We start from the raw sequence: 14,020 nt of genomic DNA on the forward strand, positions 1-14,020 counted from the left end.
GTGGAGGGAGGGAAAATGAGGAATCTGATGAAGTCCACATTGATGGCCTGTGGTTGGAGTTACCCCAAGCGGAAGATGAGGCGTTCATCCTCCAGGCATCGGGTGGGGAGGGAGCGGCGATGGAGGAGGCCCAGGACCTTCATGTCCTCGGCAGAGTGGGAGGGGGTTTGAAATGTTCGGCCAAAGGGCGATGGGGTTGATTGGTGCGGGTGTCCTGTAGATCTTCCCTCAAGCGCTGTGACTTGACTCTGCAAGGAGTCTCCAGTCTCCCCAATGTAGAGGAGTCCGCATCAGGAGCAATGGATACAAGAAATGAGATTGTTGGATACACAGGTGAAAGCCTTCGATCGACTACGGCCCGGATTCGATTTCCGGTCAGGGAAGAAATTTTCAGTAGAGGTATCAGGGTTGGCTTGCATCTTCCTGGTGGTCTAGTGGTTAGGATTCGACGCTTTCACCGCCGCGGCCCGGGTTCGATTCCCGGTCAGGGAAACCGGTTTCAGGGGGTTTATAGGCTACCCGTTCTTATTAAATGCTCTGTACAGTTGTTTATTGATCTTCGTAGTTCCTGGGTGCTGCAGTGTATCGTGGCTCGTTGAAATCGTGTCCTCATTCAGATTTGTTTGTGTGTGTAGTGGTGATTGCTTCTGTAGTTAAGTTCTTGGTTCGCGTGCATTGTTTTCCTGTAGACGCTGTTTTGAATTTACCATTGACTGTTCGCTCTCCTGTGACATCTAGAAATGGCACTTTGTTGTTGTTCTCCTCTTTTGTGAATTTTATGCCAGTAAGGATATTGTTGATGGTGTTATAGGTTTCCTCTAATTTGTTTCATTTTTTGATGACAAAAGTGTCATCTCTGTAGCGGACTCAAAGTTTGGGTTGGATCGTTGGAAGGGCTGTTTGTTCGAGTCTCTGCATTATTGCTTCTGCGAGAAATGCTGATGTTGGTGGTTTCATGGGAATTTCGTTGATTTGTTTGTAGGGCTTGTTGTTGAATATGAAGTTGGTGGAAAGGCACAGTTCCACGAGCTTGACAGTGCTATCTTTGCTGATGAAGTTGGCGCTGTGTTTGTGTCTTTGGTTCTTCGAGTAGTGTCTTCAGTTTTTTTTGGCCACGTTGATGATCATGGATGTGATCAGGGCTGTTATGTCAAAGGACAACATTATTCCATCCTCTTCCATCTCAGTGTGTTTGGTGTTCAGGAATTCTTGCATGGAGTAAATGGAGTGGAGTGAATCTTCGACTAGGTGTTTTAGCCTTCAGTGAAGGCCTTTGACTAGTATGTATATTGGTGTTCCAAGTAGTGAGATTATGGTCTAAGGGGGGCTCCTGGTTTGAAGGGGAGGAGAAAACAACAACGTGGCATTCCTTGATGTCACAGTAGAGTGAACAGTCAATGGGGGAACTTCAAACTAGCATCTACACAAAAACAACACACACAAACCAAATACTTAACTGCAGAAGCAATCATCCCAACACCCACAAATGAAGCTGCATCAGGACATTATTTCAATGAGCCACTACACACTGCAGCACAGAGAAACTCCGAAGAGCACAAGAGAAATACGTATATAGTGTATTTAAGGAGAACGGGTCCCCAATAAATCCCCTCCGCCGATTTCTCATTGATGCTATCAAGGTGACTCTCAAAAGTTCGGTTTGACCCTCCATTCTTTCCTGTTTGTTTTGTGTGAGTTTTGAAAGCTTTCGCAATTCTCCGACTGAGTATTGGAGTTGGGAGGTTATGTTGTGGTTGTACAGGACATTTTTTAGACCACTTTTGGAATATTGTGTACAATTCTTGTCCTTTCCTATCAGAAGGATATTGTGAAATTTGAAAGGGTTCTGAAGCACCAATGGGTCCACAGAGGGGAAGAGGCCCTTCTGCTGCCCTGAGTGTGGGAAGGCCTTCAGTGATTCCTCTGCCCTGCTGACGCACCAGTTGGTCCACACCAGGGAAGGCTGTTCTCCAGCCCCAAGTGCGAAATGGCTTTCAGCAGTTCTTCCCACCTGCTGAGACACCAGTGGGTCCATATTGAGGAGAAGCCGTTCTTCTGCCCCGAGTGCAGGAAGGGCTTTGCTCTTTCTTCCGACCTGCCGGCCCATTGGTGTGTCCACATGGGGGAGAGGTCGTTCAGTTGCCTAAGTGCATGAAGTCTTTCATCAATTCCTCAGCCCCGCTCCTCCACACTGCTGAAGCACCAGTGTGTCCACAATGGGGAGAGACCCTTCAGCTGGCCCGAGTGTGGGAAGAGGTTCATGTTTTCCTGCAACTTGCAGAAGCACCAGCGGGGGCACCAGCGCTCCCAGCAATCGGATCCCAGCGGTGACGCTGCCTTCGGTCACCCCCAAGGACTGAACCTCCTGCCAGTTCTGACAGTGGGTGCAGTGGGAGAGTAGGTGGGCTGTTTTTGTTTTCTCCTGGACTGCAATTGCCTCCCCCAACCCCCACAACTACAACCCCATGGTGGCTCACGGTTAGCACTGCTGCCTCATGGCACCAGGAACCCAGGAATACTTCCACACTTGGGGGTCTGTGTGCAATTTATGGAGGGTAGGAAAATGGATCTGACTTCGTTAGTCTTCGGAGAATCGGTGCAGATGTTTTGGGCTGAAGGACCTGTTTCCACACTGTAGGAGTTCAACCATCATATGAGCTTTGCTTTCATTGGAAACTGCTGCTCATTGAGCCAGAGACTGCACATTGCCAAATGAAATGATCCAGAGAAACGTAAGACCGCAAGTGCATTGGAGCAGAAGTTAGGCCATTCGGCCCATCGAGTCTACTCAGCCATTCGTTAGTGACAAAAGTAGTGCAGATGAGATTAGCTACAGTGTGGAAACAGGCCATTTGTCCCAACAAGTCCACATCGACCCTCCGAAGAGTAACCCATCCAGACCCATTTTCCGCTCACTAATGTACCTAACTCTATGGGCAATTAATCATGACCAATCGACATGACCTGAACATCTTTGGTTTATGGAAGAAAACAGGACCACCCAGAGAAAACCCACGCAGACACTGGGAGAATATGAAAACTCCTCACAGACAGCCACCCAAGGCTGGAATCAAACCTGGGTCCCCGGCGCGGTCAGCCTGCAGTGGTAAACACTGAGCCACTACATGTTGCAACCCGATGGAGGCAAGCAGGAGGTTGGGAGAATGCAGAAAACCAGGCAGCACCAGTGGAGTCGTCAGTGTTTTGGGTGTTAACCCTTCTTCAGGACTGAAACGTTCACTTCTCTGTGAGAAACGATTTACAGGAATGTTGCTGGGGGTTGGAGGGTTTGAGCTACAGGGAGAGGATGAATAGGCTGGGACTGTTTTCACTGGACCATCAGAGGCAGAGGAGTGACCTAATAGAGGTTATACAATCATGAGGGGCATGGACAGGTTAACAGACAAGGTATTTTGCTTGGGATGGGGCAGTCCAGAACTAGAGGGCATAGGTGTAGGGTGAGAGGCGAAATATATTAAAGGGACAACTTCTTCATGTACTTATATGAAATGAGGTTCATGTTTTGGGTCAGGTGTCACAGGATTTGGGTCAGGTGTTGTCAAATGGGACTAGATTAGTTTAGGATATCAGGTCAGCATGGACAAGTTGGACCAAAGTGTCTGTTTCCATGCTGTATGTGTCTCTGACGACTGGTCCTGTTGTAAGTTTAAAATAGAGTCCAAGTAACTTTGAATAGTTCAATCTTGTTGAGCTCACCTCCTGAAAAGTTTCAGATGAATCCCTCTGAGAGATACTGTTTAAACATGCTGAGTTGGACAAAGTATCCCATCAAGTTCAACACAAACCCAGAGTTGAAGAAGTCAGAAGTCAGAACACCAAGGGGACCAAAACTGATCACAATATTCCAGGTGCAGCCTCATCAACGTCCTGTATAACTACAACATAACTTGCCAACATCTTGACTCAATTCCCTAATTGATGAAGGCCAGTGTGCCTAAACCTTTCTTCACTGCCTTGTGTACCGATGTAATCAGAGATATAGGACCTACTTTAAACTGATCCACAATCCTGCTTCTGGGAGCACAGTGACTAATAGGGAACGCAAAAGGGAGATTGGCCTTTAAATGGAGTATAAAAGTCGGGAGGTTATAGTGGAGGTTTTGATTGAAAGGGCAGTGAAGTTTCAACCAGCTGACAGCGCATCTGAATCACATGTAGATCAGACCAGGTTCGGAAAGCAGGAAACCAGATAGGTTTTTACAACAAACCACAACGATTTCATCATTAGACTCTTAATTCCAGATTTATATTGAATTCAGATTCCACCATCTGCCGTGGCAGGTTTTGAACTCAGGTCCCCAGAACATTAACTGGGTGAATAGTCTGGTGACAATAAAGTCAGCCATCGCCTCCCCTGAAGACATTGGCTTATTGTGTTCAGAGGTAACAAAGGAGAAAGAGGTTTCAGCAGCTGCTAAGTTGTTGATATTACACAAGGGAACATCAGCACTCTCAGTAAAGGCACACACTGAAGTCAGTGTACTGTATCAGAGGGAAGGGCTCGGGAACCAGAAGAAGTAGGAACAGGAATATGCCATTCAGCCCCTTGAGCCTGCTTCTCCATTCAGTAGGATTCTGGGTGATCTGGTATTCCCCACATTCACTTTCCTGCCCTTTTCCTGTAACCTTTCATTCCCCGACTCTTCAAAAATCTATCGATCCTAGTTTTAAAGTGACATGAAGGCTGTCAACAGAGTTACTGGGGTGGGGGGGGGCGGGGGGAGGGGGGACGTGGGCTCAGGTCGAACTTGGGGACTAAAACAATGGCTTCACAATTCACAATATTTAACTAAGGGAATGTTTATGGTTATCCAATGCTGGAAATTGGGCAGGCATTCAGATAAATGATTAGTAAATAATGAATGATAGAGGAGTCGGGAGAGAAGTGGTGTTCAGGCACAGTTGGATATCATCAGTATAGATGCCAAAACCAGCAGCTACTTTTAAACAAATTAGAATGGAAGACGCTAAAAGCAGACCCTCCCAGAGGATAGAGTCATGCTGGAGAGGGTCAGTACTGTCATTAACCCTGATCAAGGCTGTCTGCAGGTCGACGAGGGAATGTTCATCCATATCACCGGTACAAAGGATGTCAAACATGGCCTTGATAAGAACTGTTTCAGGGGCGGAAACTAGACTCGAGGGCTTTAAACACAGAATTCTGGAAAAGATGGGAATGGCTAATTCAACAATGATACATCCGAACCAACATTTCCATTGGTGCGATAATAATAGAAGTGTTTTGGTTTTTATTTCGAAGATTCTCAGGAACACTTAGTAAGAAGCAACAAAATTAACACAAGAAATACTGCAATTACTACAATGTGCCTGCTCCCAATAGGGGGCCATCGGTGTGAAATTAACAGTCTACAAGGGGCAATATCGGAAAGGAATTACCCAGTTCATAGCTATAAGAGGGGAGTCACAGACTGCTTGATACAAACATATAATGGGCGGGAGTAGGCCACTCGGCACTTCGAGCCTGCTGCAACATTCAATAAGATCATGGCTGATCTGAATTCAACCTCAACTCTACATTCCAACACATCCCCGACAATCTTTCATTCACTTGGTTATCAAGAACCTATCTATCTCTGCCTTAAAGATTTTGAATCCACTGCCTTTTGAAGAAGACACACAACCCTCAGAAAGAAAAGAAATCATCCTCATGTTTGTCTTCGCCATTTAAAATATGACCCTGTACTTTCAGATATTAAGATAGGGACACAAGCTGCATTCAAATAATACCTGTGGTACAGTTAACTATGTCAAAGTGCTTCACATGAACATTATGAGAATTCCTTTAAATATCACAAGACCGGAGCACAGATTAGGACAGGTGACCAAAGACTTGGTCAAAGGGGCAAGTTTAGGGCAATCTTTTAAACAGGTTAAATTTCCCAAACATCAGAAGACAAAGACGTGAACAACAAACACAAAATAGCAAAGAATGGGAAACAACAGTGTAGTCATTATGTCACAGGATGAATAATCCAGGGAACATGAGTTCAAATCCCACCACAGCAAGAGGTGAGATGTGAATAATTCAAATCATAAATGGGGAACACAAAGTTAGTCTCAGTATGGTATCGATGGCACTGACGTCAATTGTCATAAAAACCCATGTTCACCAATGTCCTTTCAGGAGGGAAACTGCCATCCTTGCATGGTCAGTCTTACATGTGACTCCATGCACACAGCAATGTGGTTGACTCTTAAACTGCCCTCTGAATTGGCACAAGCAAGACACCTTGCACTTAGGGATGGATAACAAACATCAACCTTGTGAAAGTGTCATAACAGAAATTGCTGGAGAAACTCAGCCAGTCTGGCAACACTGGTGGAGAGAGAGAGAAAGAAACAGAGTCAATATCCTGGCCTGAGTCCAGAACAGTTGTGAAGAAGGGTCACAGCACTTGAAATGCTAACTCTGTTTCTCTCTCCACATGTGCTGCCAGTCCTATTGAGTTTCTCCAGCATTTGATGCATTTTTGTGTTTCAGATCTCCAGCATCTGCAGTTCTTCATTACACTGACTTAGTGAAGCTCAAATCCCATAAAAGGGTAGAGCAGAAGGGCTGGAATTCCTCAGCAAGTCTGGCAGCAGCTATGGAGATAAAAACAGTTAGTACTTCGGGTCATTGAATGATCTTACATCAGGGACAAACTTTTGGGGAAGCTGCAAGAGTAGAAGTCACCAGTGTAACTTCAACATCTGGGAGAACTCTCTCAGCATTGGGGGTCAGGCTGACTCAGCATTCTGGTCCTGCTTATTACCTGTTAAATTCTCAATTTGTTGTTCTTGTTATATTTCTACATGGTTGACACATTCCTATGTTTTAAAATGGAATTCCAGCAGACAGGAATTTTCCATGTAAGTAATCATACATTAGAGGGTTTGGAACGTGAATGTAACTTTTAAACATAAAGTATTTATTCATGCATGGGGTGTGGGCATCGCTGGCAATGCCAGCATTTATACCCATCCTTAACCACCCTGTGGTTGGTTGGAAAAGTGCATGAAGGTTTCTGAGATTGTCTTGATCAGCACAGCAATCTCAAAGATGGGTGTGCTCAGGTAGAAGTACCCTCCACTCCCACAGCCAAGTCTCCATTCACTTCAATTATAGATGCCATCTAAACCTCCCAGGTCAAGGACAGCATGGGATGACGATCAGAATAAAGCTACCTCTACTCTTCAATTTCAAGTGAAGCTACCTCAACACTGTTCCCAACAAACACTGCCAAGACAGAAACAGCATTGGGTTAGATACAGAGTAAATCTTCCTCTCCACTTCCCCATTCATACAGTCCCAGGACAATGACAGCAGAGGGTTAAATAAACAGTAGAGCTTCTTCCATTCGGACTGGCACTTAGTACGTCCTACACCAATCCTCAAGGAAAATTCAGAACTGAAGTATCATCTGGTACTAAATTCACACTTCCTAATGGGAATCACAGTAACAGAAAATCATGTCGTGAAACACGGCTAAAACACACACAATGTACAACAAAACGAGACTGTTCTTGGGATCAAAGACATTTAAATGACAGGAGACATCGTCCCTGCAGTGATCCGAATGTGAGCTGAACAACATTCTCATGTGAATAATATTCTCTGGGAATGCAATTTCCACCTCACTGCTGTCGATTCAGTTCCTCTGCTCTCGTTCAGGGCTGAGTTGCGGCTGACCACATTGTGGCGTGGGGTCAAGAGGTTAGACAGTTAAGGTCAACTTGTATTGAGGGCATCCTTTGTCATGCCAGTGAGGTCGAGGGTCGCTCATTTACTCAACTTATAATCGGGGACAAGGGGATGTCAGGCTGGGCTTGTATCAGTTTGAGTTTTGAAGAAACAGATGATCCGATGGAGCTGTATAACATCTGGAGAGGACTTAATGTAAATGTAATGTCAACTCAATTCTAGCCAGAGACTAGTCTCTCATTTAAGATAGGAGAGTTTTGTTTTTCTCTCAAGTGTTCTCGAGTCTTTGAAATTCAATTTTTAAGATAGCAGCATGTGGTGGTCTCACGGCATCAGTGACCTGGGTTTGATCCCACCCTCGAGCCGACTGTCTGTGTGGAGTTTGCACATTCTCCCCTTGTGTCTGCGTGGGCTTCCTCTGCTGCTGTGGCCTCCTCCCACAGTCCAACGGATGTGCAGGTGAAGGTGGATTGACCATGGGGGATGCAGGGTTTTCGGGATAGGGTAACGAACTGGGTCTGTGTGGGACGGTCAGTCAATGTTGACTCGATGGGCTGAATGACCGACTTGCACGCAATTGGCCTATATCAATCAATAGTATGCACTTGCTTTATGGTTACCGACATCAAATTACATTCGTGGTTTTGGTTATTTCATCTCTTACGTTATCGTATTCAACCAACTACAGCATCTAGAAACTTGCTTAATTACTATATCCAATATCTGCAGAGTACTTTTTCTTTTTGTCACGACCATTATCGTGAACTCTGACGTGTGACCTCTTCATTGCTGTCAAAGTTCCTTATTTATCGCCGACATTGTCATGGTTTTACATTGTCGAATGTCTTCCTGGCTTTTGCAGTTAAGACCCTATATTCTGCCCTTGTCAACATTTTCCCTTACAATTCTCTACTAAGGATTTCATGAAAGACCTCAGAGTGTGGTGAGACTGCGGAACTCACTACCATAGTGAATAGTTGGGGTGGAAGACACGACAACTGAGGGTAAGCAACCCAATACAAATGAATGTCACTGTCACTACATTCACAACAGAGTGAAATTAAAACATGCAATGTCCCTCAATTTCTCAACTGTTCCGAACCAGACTTGATGAAGAACAGATCTTGCACATCAACATTATAATTTAAACAAAAACCAACAATTACAAATATAGTAAATTTTCGAGGGCAAAGTTAAAGAAGATAATCTAATTAATAGCAATTATTTAAAATCTTTGATCAAGTCCCCCACCATCTCAGAGACAGAAACTTAAGCGGCAAATTAAAAAAGAATTTTTGTTTTAAACTTACCAATTCAAGCAAACAGTTTCCAACAATGGATTGCCAAGCCTTTGTGCAATCCTTGGACTATGACTGTTTCAAAGACACGTAACTGTAAATCTAATTTAAAAGCCACTGCTGAATGTGAATAGACACCCCAAAGTATTCAGCCATTTCTTACAAGCTGGGACTCATTCCCAGAAAGAGCCAACAATTCTTTAACTGGACAGTAGGATCTCGAGAGAACAGCTCCTGGGCTCAACAAGCAGCAACACCAAATGGAAGCAAAGTTGGCAACGGGGCTGGGCGGGGCAAGAGCATAAAACAAAAAAGGCCACTGACTCTCCCACTGCACACACACTGTCAGAATACACAGGGGCTCAATCCTGGGAGTGACCCACAGCAGTTTCATGAAGTGAACCACACTTGATGAACAGATCTTGCACACCGGAATTATAATATAAACAAAAACAAACAATTATGAATACCGCAAATTTACTCGTGCAAAGTTACACAAGATGATCCAGTTAATAGCAATGATTTAATCCTTTTCATCAAGTCCTCCACCATCTCAGAGACAGAAACTTAAGGGGAAATTAGGGAAGAGAATTTTTAAAATTATCAATTCAAGCAAACCGTTTCCAAAAATGGTTTGCCAAGCCGTTGGGCAATCCTTCGATGATGAGTTATTCACAGGCACATAACCGTAAATTTAATTTCTAAGTCACTGCTGAATGCGAATGGACACCCTGAAGTATTCAGCTATTTCTTCCAGACTGGAGCTCGTTCCCAGACAGAGTCAATAATTATTTAACTGGACAAGAAAAAACTAAAGAGAACAGCTGCTGGTATCAACGAGCAGCAGCGCCCACTGGAAGCAAACTTGCAGGGGTGGGGGAGCACGACGACATAAAAAAAAAACTTCCGACTCTCCCACTATAAGCACTGTCAGAATGTGCACGGGTTCAGTCCTCGCAGTGGCCCACAGCAGCTTCACCAGCAGAATCAGATTGTTGGGAGCACTGGTGTGCCCGCTGGCGCTTCTGCAAGGTGCAGAATGATGAGAACCTCCGCTTCCACTCGGGGCAGGTGAATGGCCTCTCCCCGGTATGGGCCCACCTGTGCCTCAGCAGTTGGGAGGAATTGCTGAAGGCCTTCCCGCACTCTGGGCAGGGGAAGGGCCTCCCCCCCGTATTGACCCGAAGGTGGGATGCCTGGGTAAAGCCCTTCCCACACTTGAGGCAGGAGAACGGGCTCTCCCCGGTGTGGACCCGCTGTTGCCTCAGCAGGGCAGAGGTATCGTTGAAGGCCTTCCCGTACTTGGAGCAGCTGAAGGCCTTCTCTATTATGTGGACCCGGCGGTGGGTCAGTAGGACGGAGGAATAGCTGAAGGCCTTCCCGCATTCGGGGCAGGAGAATGACCTCTCGGCTGTGTGGACCCACTGGTGCCTCTGCAGTACCGAGGAATTGCTGAAGGTCTTCCCGCACTCAGGGCAGGAGAACAGTCTCACCCCGGTGTGACTGCGCCCATGAGTCTCCAGGTCAGATGGGAAATGGAAGCCTTTCCCACAGTCGCAACATTTACATGGTTTCTCCACGGGACGGGATTCCTTGGGTTTCTCCATGACCGAAGCTTCAGCTGCACACAAACGCGTGTACAGCACCTCCCTGCCGTGAATTCCTCTTCCCAGACTGTATAACTTTTACTGGCTCCACAATCAGAGTGCTGCAATAGTCGGGTCTCTCTTCCAGTCTCACTGATGCTGAAAACGTATTGAAAGAGGAACCAAAAAGCTTGGTTCCTTCTCACAGAATCATAGTCGAAAATTGTTATAGTCCCGATGGATTCAGTGACTGCCAGACATTGACGTGAAATTGAGGACTGCAAATGCTGGAGAGTCAGAGTCAAAGCACAGCCGATCAGGCAGCATCTGAGGAGCAGCAGAGTCAATGTTTCAGGCAAAGCTCTTCATCTGTTGATATTGAAATGTCCGTCTTCAGATCTTCAAATAATCTGTAAAAAGAGATTACAAAAGTCATCACTGTCAGTCCAGGTTAGAAATTCCAAACAAGCAATTCTACTTTCTGCAGAACATTCTTTTCTTTTCCCACAAAATTGAAAGCACCATCCCACCCCCTCTCACCCCTCTATTCTCACTCCGCTCAAACTAATTCTCCCGACGGTACTGATACAGGATCTTACAGAGACCGAAAAGTGAAAACATCAAGACAGACACCTCTGAATTTTGGATACCTCCACCTGAAAGTTAGTATCTTTCACAATATGTAGGAGTGAGTAAGTCTGATTTAGGGAAGCAAATAAAAGTGTCAATTCAGGATTAACCTTCAATGCAGCTTCTTGAGAAACAACCAGACACGAAATGGTTAACATCTGGGGAGGTGGAAGTGGGGAGATGGAGGAAATGAGATATCAAGGCATTGTCACCGACACCAGACAGAAACTGAACATACAGGCATGGCAAACATTACGGGCAAGCCAGAGTCACAGAGATACACAGCACAGAATCAGGTTCTACAGTCCAACTCATCCGTGCCGACCAGAGAGCCTAAATTAATCTCGTCTCATTTACCAGCACTTGGCCCATATCCCTCTGAACTCTTCCTATTCATATACCCATCCAGATGCCTTTTAAATGTTATAATTGGACCTACATCCACCACTTCCTCAGGCAGATCATTCCTTACACTTGCCTCCCTCACCCCAAACATATTATCCTCCTGTTCTGGACTTCTCCCATCCCAGGGAAATGACCTTGTCTATTTATCCTATCCATGCCTCTCATGATTCTATAAACGTCTGTAAGATCTCCCCTCACCCTCTGGTATACCGGGGAAAAAAGCTGAAGCAATGCGTTTACTTTTAGCTTCACACTCACTGAACTTTACTCCCGTGTAAAACATTGCTTCCCTCCCCCACAGTGTCCATGGGAAAAACCAAGAGTGCTGAGACTCTGGAGTTGGGAGAATGCGACGTAGAATTCCTGCAATGTGGAAACACGCCATTCAGCCCAACAAGTCCACACCGACCATCCAAAGCGTAACCTATTTGGACACTTTCCCTTATACCATTCCACCAAACTTAATGCACACTATGGGCCCATTTAGTATGGCCACTTCTCCCGAAACTGCATATCATTAGATTTTGGGAGGAAACCAGAGCACCCGGCGGAAACCCAGCAGACACGGCAGGGAGAATGTGCAAATTCCACACAGACAGTCGCCCCAAGGCTGGAATCGAAAGCGGAAAGTGCTGCCCATGTATGCAGAAAGAGGTGGGGGCTGGGAACTTTGTTAATTGTACCACACAGTGGATTGTTGAGTAAGGTTAAATCTCACGGGATCCAGGGAGAGCTAACCAACTGGGTACAAAATTTAGAAGCGCATTGTTGTGGATGCTGGAATCCTTCCTGAAAACAACAAATGCTGGAGATCACAGTGGGTCAGGCAGCGCTGTGCTATTCTATGACTGGATAGTGTGGATGTGGAGATGATGTTTCCACGAGAAGAAGGGTTGAGGATGCCAAGTCATTGAGGGCATTTAAGACAGAGATAGGTTCTTGATTAGTAAGGGGTCAAGGTTTATGAGGAGAGGGCAGCAGAATAGGATGGAGAAACACATCATCCATGATCGACTGGTGGAGAAGACTCGATGGGCCAAATGGCCTCATCCTACTCCTGTGTATTATGGTCTTAAAGCTGGGCAGATGACTTAAGGGGTTCTCACAAACTCTTTCAGAATCCCGAAGAGGAGTTGTTGGACTCGAAACTTGAACTCTTCTTTCTCTCCACAGATGCTTCCAGTCCTGCTGAGTTTTTCCCGTATTCTCAGTTTTAGTTTCAGATTTCCAGCATCCACAGTTCTTTGTCTTATTTATCAAATTCATTTCTTGCCCTTCCCAAGTGTCTGGAACTTCATCTCCCTGATCTAGAAACTGTTCACTTACCTTAGAAATTACCACTACCTCCTTATCAAAGTAGACCCCTTTGATGCAAAATGATTGTTCAATTCTGTGACCAAAATTATTGCATTCGTAATTACTTCCACCAGGGACTCTCAATATCTCAGGCCAGAACACAGCTAGATTGTTTCAGACAATACATTTATGTGATTTGATGAAATTCCCTATTCCCGACTTTACCAGCGTGTTGCAGGGAATGGAGGGTTTGAATTAAGAAGAAGCTGGGACATTTTTCCAATGGAGCCAAGGAAGTTGACAGATAACTTTGGAGATGTTTAAAATCAGGAGGGGTATAGATTATGTGTCATTTCCAGGAGGCTCAGAATATTCTATTGCTCCAGAAGGTGTAAAAGGGGGTCAAAGCTTCAGCAGAAATCGAGCAGAGCTGAGAACAGACAACATTTAACTCTGTGGGAACAGGGAGATCAGAGGACAGAGAAATCAGGACCTGAAATCCGAACTGACACCAGACTACCATGTTATCAGTGCTTTGATTAGCAGTGCCCACCCTCTACCGGTTCTGAGCTTCTCACTCGACTTGAATGCCACGTATCCCTTCGATATTCCGGATCCAATCCTTGTCATTCTGAAGCCACATCTTTGTAAGGAGTCTCAGATCACAATTATTCTCTTCAATGTGTGCTGTCAATTAATTCGCTTTTGTTACAATGCAGCACACATTCACATACTGAGCTTTTAGTTTTATTTTTTGTGATGGTGAGAATCCAGTTTTGATTGCTAGTACATTTATTCTCCTTGTCCCTTTCTATCATTCTCTGGTATTTGGTTTCCAAATCACTACATTGCTCACTGGCCTTGATTTGGATTGGCTGTGCTAAATTGCCCAGTGTCCAGGGATGTGCAGGTTAGGTGGGTTGGCCATGGGAAACGCAGGGTTATCGTTTCAAAGTAATAGACGGAGTAGGCCATTTGGACCATCGACCCTGCTCCACCATTCATTAAAATCATGGCGGATCGATCAATCGTCTCAGCTCCTCCCAATTGCATTATCCCAACTACCCTTAATTCCCTTA

At 45.3% G+C, this 14,020-nt stretch overlaps 1 non-coding gene across 1 annotated transcript; it reads left to right on the plus strand.

Moving 5' to 3' along the window:
• The first annotated feature begins 420 nt into the window (after positions 1-420).
• Positions 421-492, plus strand: trnae-uuc (transfer RNA glutamic acid (anticodon UUC)). The gene has a single exon. It is a non-coding gene; the product is annotated as a tRNA-Glu (tRNA).
• The last annotated feature ends 13,528 nt before the right edge of the window (positions 493-14,020 follow it).

This window comes from Chiloscyllium punctatum, chromosome 36, assembly GCF_047496795.1.
Source record: "Chiloscyllium punctatum isolate Juve2018m chromosome 36, sChiPun1.3, whole genome shotgun sequence".
Taxonomy (NCBI): domain Eukaryota; kingdom Metazoa; phylum Chordata; class Chondrichthyes; order Orectolobiformes; family Hemiscylliidae; genus Chiloscyllium; species Chiloscyllium punctatum.